General features: G+C 44.2%; 1 long non-coding RNA gene across 1 annotated transcript; it reads right to left on the bottom strand.

Moving 5' to 3' along the window:
- Nucleotides 1-12126: 12126 nt before the first annotated feature.
- On the bottom strand, nt 12127-18071 carry LOC119388679 (uncharacterized). The gene is made up of 3 exons (XR_007415682.1): nt 18049-18071; nt 17637-17717; nt 12127-14695 (listed from the first exon to the last, which is right to left on the bottom strand). It is a non-coding gene; the product is annotated as an uncharacterized LOC119388679 (long non-coding RNA).
- Between the last annotated feature and the right edge of the window lie 5138 nt (nt 18072-23209).

Here is a 23209-nt window from a genome sequence, read left to right as displayed (position 1 = left end):
TAGCTCATGCATGCGCATGAGCTAATAGTGCGCATGCATGCGCACTATTATCGATATGCCATGGCTCGATTATTACATGAGTTTGTTCATTCATATGCCTGTAAAAAACTGCGTATTTATCGAATTTTGGCGTGGACTTACACTCTCGACAATGTAAAGATAGATTAGAAGGTGAGCCTCTGCTTAACAGTATTCTATGTTCCAATAATCTCTGGTTAACACAGCGGCTCGTCTGTCCTATGTAGAAGCAGCCGTAGCTAAAGGGAACCTTATAAACCACACCTGTACAGCAGTCAGTGAATTTGTTGGCATGTTTTATGAAACGAATGTTATTCCGCATCTTGTCTACTATTACTCGCTCATTCTTTCTCTGCACAGTGCACAAATCTTACCTAGATAATTAGCAGCCGTAAAGACAGCATTAAAGCTGTATCTACTTCCCAGTTTCTTTAGCCTGTGAGACATGCAATGAATGTAAGGAATACCTACGACATGTTTTTTTCTCATTGCTTTCTGCAACCATGCTCGGACTTAGCATAACGGACTTCTTTAAACATTCCGCGATAGTGGCCGCCCTGTCTTTGCACGCCCTGTCCTTTAGAATGAATACTTACCAACTAGCTCAGCTCTCTGTTATTCTAAACATGGTTTTATTCCACAGCCCTGGGGAATGTCTTGGAATGCTTGTTCTGATTACAGACTGAAATGTTGCTAATCTTGTGGGTCCTTATTTCTTCTTGCGCACCTTGTGCACTTGTTTCAGTACATGTGCTAGGTCAATACAAATTTAAGTGAGTCAGGATATGCACTTTAAATGATGTCTTCAAGTAAACAACAAAAGCGAGCTTTCCACATTGTAACTGTTATTGGCATTTCAGAAGCAACACAGCAAGATGACCAAAGGATGTACCACTTCAAGATGGAAATGGCTATATTCAAAGATATTTTAGCGATGTACAACAAGGAAGATATTGGGATCCTCGTTGCATCGATATATGCGATCTGCAATAGCAATGTCCAAAGCTTAATGGGCACTTTCACGTAGAGAGCCTTCCTTATTACAGCACTTATTCACAAAATTCTTGCAGCAACATGTTCACATCGTACAAGTACGCATTTATCTCTCCATGAGAAATTTTGGACCGCAAGGTTGTTTACTGCCACTTGAAGAAACACCGAAGCATGAAAGCCTCCAACCCGATAAACAGTAAACAAGAGTAAGGTAGCCAACATAAGAAGGTGCAATATGGAGAGAATTGAACATGCTCTAAAGAACAGAAGAAGCCTAAAAGCAGCGAAGAGAAAATTGGGCACAGGCAAAAACCATATGTATGCGCTAAGAGAAAATCAAGGCAGTTTCACTACCAATATGTATAAGGTTGTCAAAGCAGCTATGATTTTCTACAGAGATCAGCCAGGACAACAATGGTAGTAATAATAGTATTAGTAGTAGTCCAGACGAGTCTCACCAGCAATGGCAGGTGAAGGAACGAAAACTTCTTGTTAGAAGAATTGGTATCTGTTCATCTTAAAACCGCTTCATGCACAAAAAACACACCCCTAGAGAAGATTCTGCCAGGAGCAAAGACACAAAAGCAAGAGAATTAATGGAAGCTTTTTACATAAGAAAGCAAGAAAGTTTGTGTGTTAGTGATACATAAGTAGTTTTATATAAGACTGAGAAACAGTTTATTGAGTGTGTGTTATTGTATTACCCCTGATGTTCAAATGGATGTTTGTTGCGCAGGCGCGAATTGATGGTACATGTGTGTGTGTGTGGTTTCTGGGAATTAAAGCAGCTGTGAGTGGTGCCCTGTCCAGTCATCTTCTCTCGTGGTGTGCGTCTTCTTTTTTTTGTGTGTCTAAAGCAGCTTTAACATGAAGGAAAGAAAGCCTTAGAGGGAATGCAGTGGGGCAAAGCAGCCGGTTATGATCAGGGGTGTTGCTGTATAGTGATGCTATTAGTTTTCTTGTGCCCTTTGCCGCCATCTGCCACTGGTCAAAAAATGCAGCCCAGGAATTTTTCAGCAGTGCCAGACGGCTATGGCGAGGAAAAGCATTAAAAAAAGTAATAGCATTGCTCTGCGATAACATGCCAGGTAGCAGCAGATCTGTTTAAAGACGGGGGACACTGTTCTTGAAAAACTGGCCACTTTGTATATGCAATGCCTCTTTACTGTGAGCGTACTGAAATCTTTGAAGAATGTGAACATTGCCCTAATTAATTATGTATGACATTACTATACAGTTTTATGTACTTATAGGCTTTGTTTATCAATGTCTTGTATTAATGTATTTTTTCTTGTTTTCGGTACAGTTAACTTATGTACCTATTTGTAATTTGTATCCAATAATCATGTGCAGGGGGTCATGGTACGGTCTCATAACCGAGGGACCCTTTTCTGTATGTCCCTTTTTGTTGTAATCATGCTTTGCAAAATAAATGTTCGAATGAAAAGGGGCATCAAGAAATTGAAAAATTAGAAGCCGATCAGCTTACTCATAACTGCTAACAAGGCATTTGCAAAAGTAATAGCTAATAGAATTAGGACCACCTAAGAATCCAATCAACCAAATGAGTAAGCAGGATTTCATACAGGCTACTCAACAATAGACCTTATTAGCACTGTTGATGTTACGGATAAATGCATGGAATATAACCAACCCCTATATATAACCTTCACAAATCATGAGAAAGCATTTTGGTCAGTTGAAACCTCACCAGTCGTGCAGGCATTGCAGAAATGGTGTGTACACAAATTGTATACAAAAATACTGGCTAAACTCTAGCTTGCTGAGCCGTAGGAGTACATATGTAAATTTTATTACATTGTTATAAAACGGACAGTCAACGCTGCCACGCCAACTGTTGTTAGACAACCGTTGATTAAAACATTTATTCACGATCTACACGGTGTGGCTGCAGCATGGTGGTCATTGCAGCACATTTGCTACAGTAAAATCAACTATAAATGGTATGTCTTTCTCTTGTCTAACCCACACAAGATGTCTTATAAAACTTCCAGTGTCTAGTTTCCATGTTCCTGGGATGATATAGACCAGGTGTCTCAAACACGCGGGCTGGACCTTTCGTAGCGGCATACCCACGAATGACCGTCTTTGTCCCGCACTTTTTTTTCTTAATAGTCTTTTAGCAAGCTACGGAAATATGGTACACAAATACGGTAAGGCAGTAGGGTAGCGCTCCTCCTTTCCTGCTCGTTGTGCTTAAGCCGCTCCCAGTTCAGGTGACAGTTCAGGAAACTGTGCATCCTCAAACGACAAGTTCCTCGTTAACAATGTGTAGGCTGACAGGCAACAATGATGCGTGACAACCGCACAGCAACTTTTGAGAAAGCTTTTGTGGTGTTGGGTTGCCTTCACCGGCAAAAGCACAACGAGCGGGAAAGGAGGAGCGTTACCATACAGCCTTACCGTATTTGCGTACTATATTTCCGTAACCTGCTAAAAGACTCTAATAAGTATGTTTATGAGCTACAGAGACGCGACTGGTTTTAAGCATTTTTTTTCATGTGGCACCCCCATGTGAGGTTGCAGTGCGGTGAATCATAACCATGGAACAAAAGCTGTATATTTCAGAATCAAGGTCCAGATTTCAGTCATTATGGAGATCTCTCGAGTCCTGCTGTCAAATCCCTCGAGAAATGACCCACATATGACATTTTGTTCAAGCTAATGTTGAAACTAGCTAAATGGCAGATACAATAATGAAGCATCAAGTTCGCGATTGCAAGTACGCAGCATATTGTTTAACTGCATACACAATAAACTGTCAGTGCGTGGATGTTGTCAAGGCTTTTCAAAGATAATTTAAACTTTAGGCAAATTGACATCTATGGTGACTTGTGCGTGCTGTTGGGAAGAGCCTTTTTTTTCCTTATAATTATTATTAATCAAGTGGTGTCGTATCTACAGTTATCAGTCTCGTCAGTGAGCAATTTCCAGCTGCTTCTTTTTCATAATTCAAAACATTCTTTGGATGGCACTAAAACAGACGAGAGCCTTCTTTTTTAAAATGATTCCTATTGCTCCCTTTCCATTATATCTACAGGAGGCCTGCACTGAGCTCGGCCTGCCAGGCGGCGCTAGCAAGTGCCTACATCTGGTCATTGTAGCCGTAGTCGTACAGCGATCAGGCGTACAAGTCTGATGTCACGAGAAAAAATATCGAAACAATACGCACGACCAACAACCTTGGTTGCAGTCCTAGAATGAGGACCACGTGGACGACCACGGCTATGGCAGCTGCCGCCCTAGTGTTTCTTTGCTCATGACATCATTCGATTACCTCCTATAGCATCAGAGCTTTCATACGCCAAAGCTTAAGACGGCAGACTACGCAACTGCTGTTAGAAGCAGAAGCAGTCTACAAGGCAAAACATGTGGCATTGTGCAACGTGGAGGTGAACAAATATCACATAGCAACGTTCGCTGGACTAGTTCTCCAAACAACGCCGGCAGACAAAGACGTGCATGCGCTAGGAATCGCAGAAACTGAGAAGTTACTGCGGCAACGAGCTTGCAGCTACAAAGCAGGGTAAAAACAAGGTGTAGAGACTGCAGTAGAAATTTTTAACGTGCAAAAGTCTATGGCAAGTTTTCCAGCAATTTCAGTGCCAATATTGTGTCTATAACGCAAAAGGTGTGGCACTTTTCCAACAAGAATACATATGGCTTTGTAGAAAACAAATGGATTTGGGACAGGTCAACTTAATTGAAATTAGCTTGAGTGCATCAACCTAATTTTGGGGGCGATATGGAGGTAAGAAACACATGGGCCACCTTGAGGAAGAAAAGCATCATTAGCTGGGCAGTGTTCACAGGCGAGTCTCGGTGAGTGCTTCCCACCGAACATCGCAGCTCCACGTCAAAGCAGAAATCTTCCTTGCGGAAGTGCTAGCCAATAGCTGTTTACAATTTCTAAGTTCTGCATTCGCAGATTCATGCACCTTCTTACCCTGCGGACACATGTGAAAGCTGGCAGCAGGCTCCATAGCGTACAACCTGCATTGAGCACTGGCCTACCATACAAAACTCCTCCAAAGACAGTGGCTACATAATGTAGTGATTTCTTCCAAGTGTTGTCGAGCGCACAGCAACAGCAGGAAAACCTCCCCAGTCACTCAGAATTACAGCGCAGGTGGCATTCTAAAGTTTTGTTTTCAGCTCGCTCTGGTGCTCCCAAAGCAGACTAAGCAGCCACTATGACCACATGAGCCTGCCTAGCACGTTGCACCAAAGGTGGCGTCTGCTCTTCCAGTGGTATGCCTTACGCCCAATACCATTTACGGAAGTGGCCATGAGGGCACCCGGATAAGGGCAGCTAGAAGATAGATGGAGTAGATAATAAGATAAGGAAATAATTTTAAATGCCTCAAGTTAAAGGCACGCTGAAAGCATAGACAGCTCTGTACAAATGCACAATGTTGGTAGGTCCTTATGGTAACAGGTTGTCTAAACCATGTCACTTAGTAGGCTTTAAATAGTTTGATATATGAAGACTGCACTTACACCTATGTCTTCGGTCACCTTCGCTTGGCGGGGAATGCCATTCATGCAAACAGTGCGATTGGTTCCCAATGTGGTGATGTTGTAAATAGATGAGCCATGCCGCCCTATTTAACGCCTTGTTTGTTTGCATGCACGAATCGTATTTTATGTACGTGTAAAAATAAAACAATTTCAATGTACGCAGCTTGCAGCATTCAATGTAAGCATCGTAGACAGTCTGCCACATCTGTACCGGCGCGCTCGCGCTAGGAGTGGAACGGATTTAAAGGCTGGGATAGTAGCCGCAGCAGCCCGTGGAGGGTCCCCTGTAGCGCCAAACACGTGACTGGCTTCTTGCGATGCAGAAAATAAGTTAGCCCTTTCAGACTTCAGGAAGCATGTCAATTTCTTTTTGACGAATTTTATGCCTTCACGGGCCCCTTCGATGGCGTGGTATTGACTATCTTCTTTTGCGAACAAGGCAAAGGCAACATTCTGCACGTTGCGTCAGTTGACGAACGAATGCGACCTCGTTTCAAAGTCCGGTGAAAAGGGCAGAATATAAACACAAAGAACGACAAAGTTTCTAGAGGTAGGAATCAGTCTTTAATCGGACGAAAAGCGTCAAAAGCCGACACATGAGAAGACACGATGTCTGGTTCTCTAGTGTCCGTATTGGCGCGGCTCACTTTCTTCTACGATAAACATGGGAGGAGTCGATCCCGCCTACGTCGTGCCAAGATGCAAGGACAGCGGTCGCCGTAAAGACGATACATATTTGCTTCACTACGCAGACAGCAGGAACGTCGTGCAGCATGCCAGTAGCGCACCCAGGAATTCTCTCAGGGGGGGGTTGAAATTCTGAGAAGCCTACAGGAGTGTGGGATGGGGGGGGGGGGGTGCGGGCACATTGCATAATACGCCATTTCGTTGCTTAGGCTGGAGGATTGCAACGACAAAGAAAATATGAGATACCAAATAGTAATAACAATACTACTACTACTGCTAATAATAATAATAATAATAATAATAATAATAATAATAATAATAATATCAAATGTGATGATGATGATGATCTTTCAGCATTTTACAGCAAGATCTTGAAAAACTTGAGAGGGCCAAGAAACTGTTCAGTGAAGCAGCGCACGGAGAAAATAAATGGCAAATTGAATAAACCAACGCGTAATATAGTTCCAACAAAGATGCCTGGCAAATACTTATTTTTGCTAGTTCTTCAGCTCCAGGTAGTGATAAGGGTGCTGACGTGCCGGCCTGCTGGCGGTCGCGCATTGCTGTTAAAAAAATTATTACTATGTTAGCGCAAACAAATGGGACGCAAGAAAGGCACACGAGGACACCCAGCGCCGTGTGCCTTTCTTGTGTCCCATTTATTGTGTCTTGTGCCTGATTACCACAGTAATCAGGAAATGTCATACAAACAAGCCCCATTGGCAACTTTAGCAGTTAAAGAACTCTGCAACTGAGAATTTTGTGCACAATGTGAGCAGAACATCCTATATTATACTTCCTTCAGGCCTCGCCAAACTACAAATCTGGAAGTACATCGTAAATATTTACTATAAGCTTTGTGACATTGATTATAAACATTATATACGTACAGCTCAATGCAGCACACGTACAGTACAATTCTCAGCTCACGGATAAACTGCACTGTAGCCACGCTTACCGATTTGCCATGTCATTCGGGTGCACAGGTTCGGCGACTGAAGTATCCTCAGTGATAAGTGACTGATCGATTGACGCATCTGAAGGCGATAAGTGCTGAGTCATCGCTTCCTTTTTCGCTGCATCTCTTGAATCTGAACACGGAATCTTTTTCGGGAAGTAGTTGAGGATCGTGTTCGACTGGCGCTTCAGCGAAATCCCTGTGATGTGGTAGCTCATTCGACGCAGATTCGCGCAGCAGACACAGAAGCAAGTACTAGCGAGCGAACTGAACGTGTGCATGGGGGCACATCAAACTTCGTAGCTTCCGTCCGATGTAGAACATACAAAAAACAAGTGGTGAAAAGAGAGAGAGCGAGAGTTGTCTGAAAAAAAGAGAAAGAAAACGTGGCACCCCAATATAACTCTCGCACTTTCCAAAGCCCTTTTTTCTTGTCACGCGCCCTTGAAAACAATTACTCATTCTGCCCCGTCGTCTTACTCCTCCCTTCTTCGCAACGTATGGATTTTCGCATAGCATTCGTGCTTGCTTGGTGTCCCTGCGTGCGCGCGGGGCGGTACTGCGGCATGGCTGTCGACGCACACACTAGTTGCGCCAAGGCTTGCTCATAAATGCAGGAACCACAGTGTATGTGCTTAAACGAATATCGCCATGTGCTCGAGCTGTACGGCCTCCCGGGTTTGCTGTCGCTTTGACGAACGAGCCGCGTACGAGGTCGCCTTTCTTCTCGCCGCTCCAATACAGCTCGTCCGTCCTCTGTCAACAAAGTTAAAAAAAAAAGTGCGCGGCCACCCCGCTGGCGACACCATTTGCCTGTAGAAAACGCAAGCCCCGAAAAAAACAAAAAACACTCTTTTCGAAGCGCCGCCGACGCCCTCTTATCTTTGGAACTTTGAGTGAACATTTTTCCCTACTTTTCGGAATACATACGGTTCCTTCTTGAGCGGTCGAGGGAGGGATGAACAGGGCTTCTTTTCTTGTTTGGTGGGTATGAAAGGGTGAGGTAGGCGGCGGCAGTGCTCTTCGTTTAAAGAACAGAGGAGTGCCAGGGATTGACCGGTGGGAATGAGTTGAAGAGTAAAAAGTGGTGGGGAGCACCTTTGCCGTGTGGATGTATCGAGGCGCACTGTTAGATGAGAGACAGGGAAAGGGGGATACTTGGAGTGCCGGACTGTGAGGCTGTACGCGTACATCTTTTTTTCCTTTTCTTTTTCTTGCGCTTTGCTCGGGGAAAAGCGAAGTCCTGCCAGCATTCATTTCCGGTAATTGGCTTCAGCTGCGATGGATTGGGGACGTCTTTTCCGTCTCTCTCAGTTCCGCTGATGCAGCTCGCGTCGCAGCCAGTACAATCAGTTTTGTTGAAGATGGCTTGGGTACGCTCTTCCGGTGGCCGGTTTTTGGGAGAAGGCATAGAACGCGCTATTGTGTTCGTAATGCTGCAAACATTTTCACGAACCGCCGGTCCCCATCGTCGGCTATGGGCCACGCGCTCGGAGGAGTGGGGTGTCAACAAGACCGTTTTTTTTTCTTCTTTTTTCGGCAGCCTAGTACGCCGGCGGCTTTTCGAACATGTGGTTTCGCTTTGAAGTCGCGCGCGCCACCGTCAGCGGTTTCGAACTGGCTTCGGTCAGGTCTTTATCCCTCCCGTTTCGGACTGCACGTGTGTATGGCACAAAGGCGGCAAAGCGCAAGAGCCGACGGGCCATTCGCGTTCTTACTGTCACGTTACTCAGCCGGCCGCGGAAACGGGCGATGGTTTTGCTGGCGCCACGGATAGCGGAGATATGTATTTCTGTCGTGATGTTGATTGGGAGACACCTGTTACTGGATTTCTCAGCTTGCGTCGTTGTGTTTTTGGAAGCGAAATGCTTCCTGAATAAAAGATTTTGGGTAGCCGTTCCTGGCGCGTTTCCTGAATATATCGCGTTTTTCTTGTTTTTCTTTCTAAAGTTGTGTGCTGCAGTGCGTTCCGGCTCTTCTTTACTACTGATGTATTGCGGATTTTTGTGGGGTTCTAAAGTGAACTGAAAATATCGACTTGTGTAGGTGTGTTTGCACAGTTTCATTTGCAAGTTACAAGGGCATCTAAAAACGACAGGGAGTCTTCTGTTTCAAGGGTGAACTGAATACTCGTTGGATAAATTTAGATGAGAGAATAATTGTGACTTATGACCTCTTGACGCTCGAATGACAGTCGTTGAGACGTATCTGTGAAAGATTTTTGACTGCGGCTGCAATGAATTAAGAGCTTGTTCCTCGATGTGTTTCATTGTTATATTTGCTATGGCGACAGACATGGGCACAGGGTTCCAAATAGTGAAACGTTTATGAGGAAGTTTGCATATTTAGCAAAATTAATGCATTGTGATAAGGCAGAAAAAGAAGATTCGCACCATATGTCTCTGGAAGGGCCCAAGTGCTTCAAATGCTTTTCTCCTTTTTTTTTCGTTTTGGAGGATCGACAGTTACCTTGGTTCGGTCCTGCCAATTAGAATTACGTTAGAGCTCGTCTGCACGTAAAAAGTGGCGCTAATTGGTAACACCGTGAATATAAAGGGCATTTTAGCGGTGACACGTGGCTATATACTTTAGAGCTTGCCGTTGAATGAGTGCCTTCATTTTCATTTTGTGTTTTGTCACGGCCGCTAGATGAAAAAGCTTCATCCAGAGGGCGTGGTTTCGTAGAGCCCATCTATATGATGAAAAAAGAATGTTTGTCGGGAAGGAGAGCGTACATTATTGACTATTTAAAGGAAAACAAAGGTGCTCCGTGACGGACACAATTCGTGTTCACTATAATATCAAGGATTTAAGAAAAAGTAACGAGAATGCCACCGGCATCGCAACAGGAAATGTTCATCACGCTTAAGCGAGTTTCGTTTCCATGGCGAGTAAGGCATTGAATGTACATGAAAGCGCTTGTTATTTCTATAAAATGAGTTTTATGACGTAGAATTTGAAAGAAGTTGCACATTCAAGACAAAACCAGCATATATTCATTGCGCAATTTCGTCGTCGCGCCATTAGTGCCAATAAATCAAGCCATGTGACACCGACAATTTAATGGTATTTAGGCACTTGATATCTTAATCTCTAATTACATTAGAAGCGTCCCAGTGAACCAGGTATAATTTGCATGTGCGCAGGTAAGTGCATTAGATTTGCCCGTGTGAACCGGATAATAACGTTACAAACGGTAAACAACACTGCGAACTCTTGTTCTGGACAAACATGTATGTAGCACTGCGTACACAGCTGGATGAGCTGCTATACGTAATATTTTTCATGTCACATGCACTGTGCACCGACGTCTGTGGTCAAGTCACGCGGCGCATTGTCATTGTACACAGCCCCTTTTAGACTTCCCCCGAGAATCAAACAAATAAAAAAAAACAATAGCTTGTTTTGAAGATTCCGAAATATCTCCTTGCTCTATTGCAATAATCAGAGGGGGCAAGAAAAGAAGAGGGGTCAAACTGACGACCCGTGAAAGCATCTTTTCTTTCGTCCAAAGCCGCTTCACTGGAAGTGAACGCAGAGCCACAGAGCACGCGGTTTGCGCTCTTTCAGTTTAGGAGTAGATGGGTGAATACCACGTATTTCTGGAGTAAATGAGAGAAAATCGACCTCAGACCACCTCTTGAATTAAAATAACAACGTCTGAAAGGCCCGTGAACGTGTACGCTGGATTCTCGGCGACAATGACCGTGAAGCAGTTACGGGGGGGGGGGGGGTCAGGTCGGCCTCAGGGGGGGGTTACAACCCCCAAAACCCCCCCCGTCGGTGCGCCACTGCAGCATGCAGTGGTGTTTTGCTTACCTTCTAGTGGCAAAGCGCAAGTGTCGCACATCAGATTTCGATGCTTGATATCCCGGATGGTGCCTAATATAACCATAACGTACACAGGCGCATATATATTCTACAATATCAAGTACAACAGTGCAAGGAAAGGTTGCAATCGCTTGGAGTTCCAAAAAGTTAAACAGGAAGTCTCCATGACACCAGTTGCAGGAAGCAGGTGGCGCTTCGCGCAGTCAAAAGCCGAAACCGAAAGCTATCCTTGAGCGCCTCCCGTCATTTACGGCCGCCGACCCACTCACTTCGATGAAAAGAAATCGAGAGAACTTTGCTCCACGGGAGATGTGGGGATTTTTGCTGTATTTTAAAACACTTATGCGCCATTTGGCTAAAATAAAGGTGTCGAATAGTGGTTTCTGCATCGAATTCTTTCATTCAGCAGCAATTTTTACCCTTGAAGAAGACAAGACTGCTTGTCGAAACGCTGACACCAGCGACACTCCGTGTCCAAGAATTTTTCACCTTTTCAAGCCTCCATCTTCCCCTGAACTACTGCCGTTTTTGGATTATCATACTGGCAGGGTTTTGCAGCGCGCGAACAGTGGAAAAAAGGACAGAGTAGACAGAGAGTTCTCAGTTTGCTGGCTAGAGAAGCTCCAGAAATTAATCCGATGCCATATTATGCAGATTTCCCTTTAGTTATCACTTTTGATAGAAGTTATGTTGAGGCATAAAGACATTGTGCCACTGGGGTGTAACAGGCTAACAGTGAACAGCTAAAACTTTTGATTGTGAAATGCTGGCATGGTACAACGCTTTGACTAGGGTGTCACTGGAGCCAACATTTCGACAAGACTTGTCTCAAAGTTGCAGCCACGAAGACAAGTACGCTTGTCAAAACAGCTCCAGCATCACCCCGTGTACAGTAATTTTTCATATCAGCAAAATCGGTGTTCTTTTGTCCAAAGAATTAGTTAATGCTGTTTATTCCGACATGGCACTCGCTTAATCCATTGCGCTCCAGACAACATAAGCATTTTCAGTCGACTCATTTTCATTAGTAATGTTGCATGGAATGCGTTATGCTGCGCTTCCAAAAGTAAATGCAAAATTTCAACAAATGTTGTTGATCATAACCTTTATTGTAGCAATTTCAACCATTATCCTGGCCACTTGGCACAGGAAGAGCAATGGAATTGATGACTTTGTCCAAAAACCTGCACGCAAAAGGCACAATAAATACAAGGTGTCTCCATCGAGCAGGCATGTATCACCACAACAAAAATCGGAAGGCTGACTTGGCAAACGCACAAGCACAGCAGCAATACTTTGTCGAATTGTCGAACATTTGTAAATGCCAAAAGCAGGGGCGGTTGAACAGCTGATTTTGTCTCACTTAATGAAGTAAATCTAGATATGCTAAAGAATCTAGGGTAGGCAAAATTAACGAGCTCCTCCACAGCACTGTGTGTGACAATCATATTGTGGTTTTGGGAATATCTGGAATTCTAATTTCATCTTGCACACAAAAGGCATATTAAATTAAAAAAATGTCAGTCAAGCATGCACATACACCTGCATACCAAAAAAAACAACAAGAGGCTATAGTTTGGTCAAAAGACAACAGACGATGCAGCACAGGGTGACAGAGGTTTAGGGAAAAATTCAGCCTAGTTGACAACATACTAAGAATTTTTTGCACATAAGCAACACGAGGAGAAAAATGGAGGGACACAACACATGCACTAACTTTAAACAAAATCGTTTATTGCACACGAGGCAAACATTTATACAGTGTTGGTACCCTCACACTGCACCAAGAAGCCATGCACAGAGATTTGTATTTTTCCACTTCATTTTTACAAGACGTACGTAACACTAATCAACTAACGAACTATTGCACAATCAAGAAAGCAGATTCTTTATCCGACAGGGACAGAGTGCTAACACGATTGGTACCCAATTTTTGCAATTCCTGCAGCTAATAGTATTATAAATCTCGTTAGTTCAGCTCTGTTGGTTGACAAAACCTTTGTGTTCTGTAAGAAAGGTTCACACATTACAATGCTATCTTAACCTATCATTCATGCAGCTGCTTGTTTGCCCAGCATACTGCTTACTGCAGAAAAGAGGTATCAGATAAGCAGCAGCTTGTCTACATTCCGCAAACCACATCCTATATCGTTTTCTTACAAGCAGTTTTCTTCCGTGCTTGACTGCAAATTCTGCAAATTGAGTTCAGCTTTCATAGAGCTGGAAAACTATTTGCACATTTGTATGTGACACCAACCTTATTATGTAATGCTAAATTTTGTGCAAGTATGGCACATCAGCTATTCTTTTTTGAGCGACATCACTGTTGGAACAGCCAACTAGAGCAATGGAGCGGTACTTCCTAATTTAAGCCTTTTACGACTTACACTTCTGTTTATGCGACGCGTTGTGTGTGAACCTTTCCCATGTGCTGTGTGTCCTGTTGAGTTGTTAAGCTATCCAACTACCGTTATGGAAAGGATGGCGTCACGTGCTAATGTACAAGTAGTTTTTCAGCTCCATGCAAGCTGAAATCGATTTGCAGAATTAGTAGTCAAGCACCAAAGAAGACAATTGCTTGCACAAAACGACATAGGACATGCTCAGAAGCTGTCGTTTATCAGATACCTCTTTCATGTGGTAAGTGGTATGTCAGGAAATGGGCCACTGCATGAATGATAGGTTAAGAGAGCACTGTAATCTTGTGAACAAATGCAACGATGGATGGCTGGCGTCACAGTGTAGGGCATGAGAGTATGAACCTTTCTTTCAGGACACAAAGGTTTCATCAGCTAATAGAGTTGAACTAACGAGACTGATGATAGAAGCTGCAAAAATTGTAAAAGTGGGTACCAATTGTGTTAGCACTCCGCAACTATCCTTCTCGAATAAAGAAGTGACTGTATTGAATGTGTAGTAGTTCGCGAAGCGATTATAGTGTGCCATATATTTTGTCAAAATAAAACAGAAAAAGACATATCTCTCTGCATGGCATCTTGGTGAAGTGCTAGGGCACCACCACTGTGTCTATTAGTGCCTTGTGTGCAATAAACCATTTCGTTGAAAGTTAGTGCAGACGTTGTCCCTCCCTTTTCGTCCTTGTGTCGCTTATGTGCTAAAGATTCTTGCCAAGTGAGTTGAGGTTACTTATGAGTACAGACAGGAAAAAAGGTATGTTAAAGGAGTACTGACATGAATTTTAAAAATTTTCGGATTGATGCTCTAAATAAAGATACTGGTGTCGAGAAACCTAAAACGAGTATTGTGGTGCCTGGGAATGCATCGTATATATTTTATTTATCGTTACCTTAGAAAGACACTTTTGGTTTCGATATCGAGGGGGCGGCTTCTCGGTGACGTTTCATAGCAGTGTGATGTCAGGGGGATACAGAAACTCGCGATGTACTAGCGGCAAATCCATCATCTGCCCGTGGTGCACATAAACAACGATAAGTTAATTGTCGTCCAGTGACCCTGACAGTGATTTCTACGATATAGGCTGCATGCAGGATGCAGAACTTGCAAACTCGGGGGAACTGTCTTGACTCGTCAGGATAATGTCCATTGCACTGTGGCTGGCTTGCAGATGCTCAGCGACGAAAACTTCAGTCAAATTAAAATATTTGATACGTGTTCTCCGACTCCGGTGTGTGGACATCGTTGACACTGCATACCAAGGAAACCAAAAATGTCCCTTTTGCAATGTCTCAAAATCGTGTCAGTACTCCTTCAAAATTAAAACATTTTCAACCACAAAATACACATAAGCGCAGCAGCGAAACATTGGTAAACAGCACTAAACTTGTAACAGCCAAAAGCAGGTGCAACTGAACAGTTGATATTGTCCCACACAGTGCAATTAAATTTAGGTGTTTTATGGAATCCCGGGTAGGCAAAATCAACGAGTTTCTCCACAACAGTATGTCTCACAATTGTGACCTGGTTATGGAATTACCAGAATGCTAATTTCGTCCTGCATGCAAAACGCACAATGAAGTCAGTCAAACATATGCATGCAGCAGCTTATCCTATGTTTCAGAAATTACGACAAATCGGAACATTTTCCAAGCATGTTTTTGACACTTTCTGCGATGCCGCAATGGTTATTTATACCACCTGCACAAATCCTTATAAGTGAAACACACGGTGTCTTTAGAAATGTTCACGCATCTGAGGGCAAGCTTGTGAAGCATTTGCGCGTTTTCAAAACCTTTAGTACCGATGAAAGTGCCATCTGCATTATACGTTTCGTAGCAAGCCCACTTTTGTAGCTGCCGAGCCATTTGTTCTAGAAAGTCTACATCGTTATCAGTGCCACGGTGCAGTTAATAGGTCCCCAACTGCTGCAAGTTCATAGGTAGAAGGGTATGGCACACCAGCAGGCGTTTCTTGTGTGAGGTGGTACCGGACATAATACACCTATGCTATTTAAAACTCTGCATGCCTTAGTTGGTTACTTGTTTTGTACTGAGCGCACTATGACAGTATGTACTTACAAATGCACATTATCATTTTCATAACCACTGCTATGTTTGTTAGAGCAAGCTTACTCTCTCTTTGCACTTTGAAAGCTCGACACCTTGGCAGACATCGCTTGGTGTTTAGTCAATGAACTTTTTTCCAGACATGCAGCGCTGCACTTTCCCCTGATGTTGGACTTTGGCAAGAGGATGCGCCAGCCAGCAAATGTCCACTGGAATGTGAATGCACCGTGCAGAATTTGCACATTTTCTCCAAACTTGTTGACTATCTTCTGTCCTGATCGGTTGGGACATGTTAGTGTGCACACCGTTGAACCTTCGGCAAACATTTCACAAGGATTTAATTGGCTTCAGCCCGTGGCAGGAGCACCAGAAAGATGGTAGACAAGGCTGCTATCTGAAAGGCTATGCCTTACCACCCTGCAACTGCCAAATTAAGCATAGCACACAAACTCAGTGCACCGATTCCAGACAAGGTAATTGAGCAGCCTTTCCCTATACAAATAAACTAGTTAACAACATGAAAAGTAATACCGAAGGATTCCAACATAAATATGCAGATCTTATGCGAATTTGTCTTTTTTTTTTTCGAACGTCGATGAATTTGCATGGAGGTAAAGCATCACCTTCGAGATTGGAGTCCAGGAACTCACTTTCCAGCTTTTCTTCCTTCAGAAACTAGGCAACTAACAATGCCGAATGCTGCTTTGAAAGATGGTGACGATAATACTGAAACTTTCTGCAGTATTTGAACACATAGGGATCTCCGGTATGTGCAAAATCTATCTCATACAGAAACGTACCCATCCCTACAACATGCTTTCTATAACAAACAACGGAAGAAACTGTTGATGTACTTGATGTCTTGAGCCTCTAATTCATGATAGAACATAGCATGCAATGGAAGAATTTAGGAAGCTTGTACATTAACTGCTGACCTAAAACAGCCAGAAAATATTCCGGTATGTCGGTGTTTGTCATAAGAGCCATGCTAATACATGGCAATAGCAGATTGTAATGAAACTGTCATGCTTTCATCTGGGCTCTTTGGCTCGCTCTTGCTAGTAATCTTAGCACTGTTAACGATTACAGGAATCTAAAAAGGAAATTTCCTTTTCCTGGAGGGCTATTGAAGACTGAATGACACAGTTATGCCCTGCCTTCTGTATTTTGCGGGCCTCGAAGATTTCGCGTGTCAACTGGTCGTGGTGGCGGAAAAGAATCCTCATTCTAGAAAATTCTGGGGTGTACCCGCAATGTTGGCAGTGCATTGCCAAGTGCGTCGAGCAAACATTACCTCTCGGGGAATTTTGATGCTCCCTCAGTTGCGAGTTTACGCGTCGCCCCGATTGCCCAATGTAAACACTTCCACACGTGAAGGGTATGCTGTACACAATGCCAATGGCACAAAAACATTCGTGTGCTTAATGGAATATGAATCCTTCACCACTGGGCCTTTTTCCGCACTGCTGTGCAGATATCACCAACTTTATTCTTGGCTGCGAACACCACTTCAATGCCATGACGTTGTCATGAGTTTCTTGCCTTGTAAGAGCATGCGCAGTAAGAGTATATTATGATGTTTCTTCAATAAACTTTTCAGTTGAAAGTCAGCACTCCTGTCGTGTCTACTCGTCCTTGGTCTCTTATTTCGCACTGTTTTGGCTCTACCAGCTATGAATTATTACCAACTCGCCCAATTTTCAATCGTACTAACCTGTAAACCTTCGGCCTAGATTTCTTTTACTTTGAGCGGTAGTCCTGCCCACGGTTTTTGAACCACGAGAGCCCTATTGTGTGTTAGCCTCCTGTAAAGCTTCGAACAACGGCTTGAAAATAAAATTTTGAATCACAGTGCAAGTTGCCCTCATTAAAGCCAGACCGATGCAAAAGCTGTGCCCCCTTGAACTTCATGTCTGGCTTCCTGGCAGAGCAGTGGCTGTGCCCATTAAGCTAATGGAAGAAAGCCCATGAGCAGTGAAGTGGGGACACTACGGCTCATTAGTTTTATTAAATGCTTTTTGTTTAACGTTGGCAGATCAATTTTTGTGCACTGATTAGTACACCACTTCTGATATATTTCGCAATGGTCAAACGAAGAATATGCACGCACAAAGTTTACTTACATACAGCTCTACAGCTCCAACTTTCTCCATGGGCTCGGATCCAACGCCAAAGCGTTACGACTGCACTCGCAACATGGACACCTGCGCAAATAAAAGCTTTTTTGCACACTAATGTACAAGCGAAGACCTAGCTTATTGCATTCGTTCTCATAAGTGTGTGTCACAAACCTTTTACTAGTTCAACTCTAGGGCAAGAAAGTAACTACAAGCGGTATTCAACCGTTTCCATACAATAGCGTGAGACGGAAGCTGCATAAGTTTCTGTCGCACAAATTGAACGGTGTTCCCAGGCTACAAGAAAATACAAAAACTGTCACGATGAAAATAGTTCCAAGTAGAGACGCGTACTGCGTGGAGAAATTTCATCGTCGCGCGTAGAAAACATCGCAGAACAAGGAATGCAAGAACTTACCTTGACGTGAGTTGACACCGGCGCGAAGCGCGTTTAGGGACAAGTGGAGCTAGGGGCGTTCTCCTCCTCAGCACCTAGGCCAGCGGCCGTCTTCAGGGAGAAAAAGTGCCCAGAAGCGCGTTTCAGGCGCTATCGGATGGCGGCGCGGCGGTCGCTCCCTGTAGTGGCACGGCCGCTGGATAAAAAGCGCACGGTACGGCCTGCCGCGTCGGGCGGCTTTCTATGGGAGAGCGCGTGTTGGCCCTAGTTGCAGTTGCGGCCGCTGCGGCGCGACGGGGCGGGGAAGGAAGACGGGTGCCGGCGGCTCCGTTGGGGCAGCAGCCGCAGCAAATTAGTTGGTGGTGGTCACAACAGCGATCTCAGTCAGCTGTTCTAAGCGTTTTTTTTTTCTATCTCATCTTTCGCAGTCATGACATATCACGCATTCAATCGAGTCCGTTCGCGTAATCTGGTTAAATAGCCACTTAAATTTCCGTGTACGTGCCGAGCTCCTGGCATTTTTTTTCCAGGACTAACTTTTTGCTTTGTGTCTGAAAGAATATTCACAATGCGCGTAGCAACATTATATGGCGCTGAATGTGTGAAAAAGTGGTTGTTATATATATGTGCGTGTAATGAATGTATCGTTTGTTATTTTAACTATTAATTTCCGTCACATTTCTTCAGCACCTTTCTGAAAATGCTTGACAAGTATTTATTTGAAACATCTGACAATACACGTTCATATTCTTTATACACAGGAAGTGCATGTAAAAACATACGTTGAATATTTTTCATGATGTCTGATACATGATACTGTGCCGAAAAGTAATTCAGCTTCGGATGCTTGATACTAGCGGATTCTACAAATATAGTGACGCACTCCTCGTAAGTTTGTTGAAAAGGCTGCGTAATTATATATTCATTAGAAGTGGCTCGCAAATATTCTTGACAGTTCTTATCAGGGCATGTCATCAAACTGATGTATATATAAGGCCGATCACTGGTGGAGTGACTAATATCTGGAAGAATCAAGCTACAACTGAAGTTTTACAAAACCACAAATTGGGGCGGGGCGGGGATCAACTGACGCTATCTATCTATCTATATATATATATATATATATATATATATATATATATATATATATATATATATATATATATATATATATACACGTATACTATAGTAGCACGCAAAACCGCGAGCACGGGTGCCTTTGTACAAAATATATAATAGAAAAAATAAACAGTAATAGATGACAGAACCACATGACGGAGACTGCCAGAAGACAATCACGTTGGTGTGCAACGAAGATTCGCCAGTGCCTGTACAGCGGCTAACGTCAAAGGAGCAAAACGAAAGGTGTTATGGTCTGCACAGACTGGAAGTAGACATGGGAAGCCAATATTTGGGCTTACAAGCTGGAGGCATAATAAAACAATAATAAAAAATAAGAAGAAAACAGAGACGAGTATAAGAAGCGTTAAGTTTCTTATCTGTTTACCGTATAGCAAATGCGACCCACCTTAACTTTGTCCGTGAGTCGCTCGCAGTGTGTGTGTTGGCTGCCACGTATATTTCTTTGAAATGAAATCTTGTCGTCGCCCACCAGCCGCTTTTCTGCACTCTTTTTGTCTCCGCATGTTTTGCTGAGGTAAGTTTGAGTCTGTTCCCCGTACCGCTAATGACCACAGACAACCCAACTCTGAATAAAAGGAATACACGTGCTTTTCACGGCGACCAACATCAGTACCAGATGGCATTGCGGGGCAACGCACGCCACCGCAACGCGACAGCGTTCGTAAACAACCGGAACCGATGACAAAGGTGCCGCGGGCTGAAAGGTGGGAACTAAAAAAAAAACGAGAGATAAGAGAAAACGGGAAGGTGGTGTCACAACTGCTGGATTTCAACAACGTTTGCAACAAGCCACCATTCGCAGCTAGCAGGGATGAGCCCTCAATTCATAATAAATAAAATGACTTCTCACATTTTGTCCAGATTTTATGTTCACTGTTGAATTCGTTACACGATCATGAAAACGGCGTAACGGGAAGAGACAGAAATACCGAAAAGCGCAGGAATGCAAGTAGGTGTGTTCGTGTGTTTTTTAGCCTTTTCATCACTCTTTCCGTCTGACCGTTTTCATATTAATTAATCCGTAACAGCTCGCCCAATTGTGAGTATTGAAGATGTAGTCACTGAAATTTCAAAGTGACTCCAATCTCCTTCTACGAGGTGGTCGTACATATGATGAGCATTATTTCATGGCAGTTGCATGCGATACCGTACCGTATGTGTACTATAAACATGTTTGGAGGAAGGAAGAAGTTTATCTTATTTTGTGTCAAATAAACAGTGGCCGCTGCAGTTTCTGAGATCACTTTTTTGAAATGAAATGATTAAATCTGAAGCAACATAGTCAGAGCCAAAATAAAGAATTTCGATGCATTAGGAAAGGTGCAGCGCCTCCAAGTTGGTTAGTTGTGGTCTTCTAGGATACCAGAAAAATATGCCCACGCGTTTACTTCCGCAAAAAGCGATCGGTGCGCGGAGTTCAATCTTTGGCAAGGCAAGAACAAAAATTCCCAAGTGCTGCAAGAATGTACAAGAAATATCGGTAATTAACTGATGTGTACACGCTAGATAAATTTTAGAAGATTTCGGGCGTCACATGAAGACGCACGCGCTCAAGCATAACTGTCGCAAGCGCGCCGCGCATGTGCATCCCGCGGGCGTCCGCGAAACCCGTCCCCGCCCGGTGGCGCCGCGGCGGTGGTCCGGGAAACTAGGCCCGTCACGCCGGTTTCGGAGCACGCGGCAGGCCGTACCCGTGCGCTTTTTATCCAGCGGCCGTGGTAGTGGCCACGAAAAGACCAGATTTTTCTTAGCCTCGTAGCGCGAGTGTCAGCCGCGCCGCTACTCTCGACACCAGGCGCCGCCTGGTGGTGCAGACGACGGCGGGGGCTGCTGATGGCGGGAGGTAATAGCCGCGCTTGCGTCGCGTGTTCGCTTGTGTCAGTGCTTTCAGAGCTGTTAGAAAGTTGCGGTCTCAGTTGATTGCTTGCCGCATACTCGGAACGGCAGTGCAATGTATAAAAATTCGTCCGGGTGGCACTGCGCCGTCGTTTGGTGCCCGAACACCGAGACAAAAAGGAAGCGGCTGATGCAACAGACCTGCGACGTTCACGGGAACACGAGCGGCTTGTGTTTGTGCAGCGTGTATTCCTGACGTTTTCAAGGCCCTTGATTTCGATAAGTAATATGTGAGCTGGTGCTTTTGCTCAGGAGGCCATATTTTCTACCTATTCAAAGGGCTGCACTGCAAGTGTATGGGTTAAAACAGGACCAGCTGCTGGATGAAAAAAACAATAATAATAAACTGAATTACTAGAACGACAACGACAAATCTTAAATTGAGAAAGACAGTATTCATGCACCTCACCAGATATTTTCTCAATTTGCGAAGCCAATTAACAAATGTTTCTTAATTTTGCCTGAAGACTTACAGGCGCCACCGCGGCTGCCGAGTGGAAAAAAGCTTCAGTTATTAACATGCACAGAAATTTGAACACGCGGTTGTGTAATCTTGCTGCTGAAATCCAAAATGCGACCACCTTGGTTGTAAATTAGTTTAACAAGGCGCAGGTAAACCTCGATGTAACGAACTGTTTCACTTTTTACAACTTCATGTCTATAGAAGATTTGTATTTTGAACCTCACAGCCGCGAGGCATGTCGACCTGTGCTTTCATAACAACGAAGTTTTACTGTGATAGCAAAGGAAGGTCGAGGCGATAAATCCTGATCCGGCTCAATTGTGATCGAAAGTGCCCGTGTGACAGGGATCTTGTCATTGCAGGGGCGATCCTTCAATTGCAGTTAAGTATATCCTGAACGAGGCACGTCGCGACAGAAAGTGCACGCGTGTGCGCTGCTTGGTCAGGATCGAACTCAATCAATATCGGATTCAAACGTAATCTCCGCTACAGCGTTCTGCGTTCAAAACTGAAATAATCGCCTAATTAAATTCATCCCGTTGCATTTTGCGAGAGAGCACGAAACAGCCATCGTGCAGCACAAAGTCAGACGGTCGCGCGGCACGAAAATATCTGTTGCTGCTGCCTTTCAGAAAAAAAAAAAGAAGATACAGCTTACTAGGCTTCATCTGGCCGTTATCATACGCAAATTCGTAAGTTTCAAACGTTCCTTGATATGATACAGTTCTAAAAAAAAAGAGAGTGGACAACTGCACGGCGTTGCAACTATTCAAACTTTCGTGACGATGTTGCTGAACGTTCTTGCGATGTTTGGCAAGCTCCCTGGCACAATTCCACTGTTCGAAAATGTAGTCGTATGAAAGAAGATGCACGTTCCGACATTCAGAGAAGACTGAGCGGCTGCAGCGCTCGCGAATCTGCCATCGCCCGCTACTGAGAGCCACAAACGTGGTGCACCTCCTTGGGTGCATAGAGTTTCCTAAAATTAACTAGAGGGGACTCTGGCGCTGCGATCGTTCAGCCACCATGGGAATGATGGGTCAACGCCTCCTCTAGAAACATGCCTGCGGCGTCGCTGGCTATCCCATTGTAGCCGTCCTGCCTTGAGTTGTAGTCGCTTGTCGAGAGATGGCGCCACGTTCTCCCCTATTGTTTTCAATGGGGCTGACGTTGTGTGACGTCGAGGGGTGTAATGTGCGCATGCGCAAATGTGTGTTGCAAGCGGCCACCGCCAGGATCGCCAGCTACTGCCCTCATTAGAAACGGTGAAGGAGGGAAAGGGTAGGGCAGGAGGTTTTTGGCTCACGCGGCAGGCATCTTTCTAGAGGAGGCGTTGGATGGGTAGTACACAAATTTGCCTAGTCTTCGTGCTTGCGGCTTCAAACGTACTTGTGGCTTTGTTTATTGCTATGTTTTAGTTTTCTTTCGGATAAAAGAATGGATCGTTGTGAACTTCGTGACCAGATTTGAAGCGCTGAGCCTGAAGAAGTTAAAGTGGCGAAGTGAAACTGCTGACTTTTGCTGAACTTCGTTTTGCGACAAAGCGGATGCAGCCGACGCGGAGCCAAACGGAGCCGAAAGTACGAAGTTTAGACAAATTTGTGTACTACCCATCATTCCCATGCTGGCTGAAGCGTCATGCGTTGCAGCTCCCATAGACACTAGCGCCAGAGTTCCCTC

Source organism: Rhipicephalus sanguineus, chromosome 4 (genome assembly GCF_013339695.2).
Source record: "Rhipicephalus sanguineus isolate Rsan-2018 chromosome 4, BIME_Rsan_1.4, whole genome shotgun sequence".
In the NCBI taxonomy this organism is placed as follows: Eukaryota; Metazoa; Arthropoda; class Arachnida; order Ixodida; family Ixodidae; genus Rhipicephalus; species Rhipicephalus sanguineus.
Note: the sequence above shows the minus strand (reverse complement) of the source record. Positions and strands in the feature narration are given on the sequence as shown.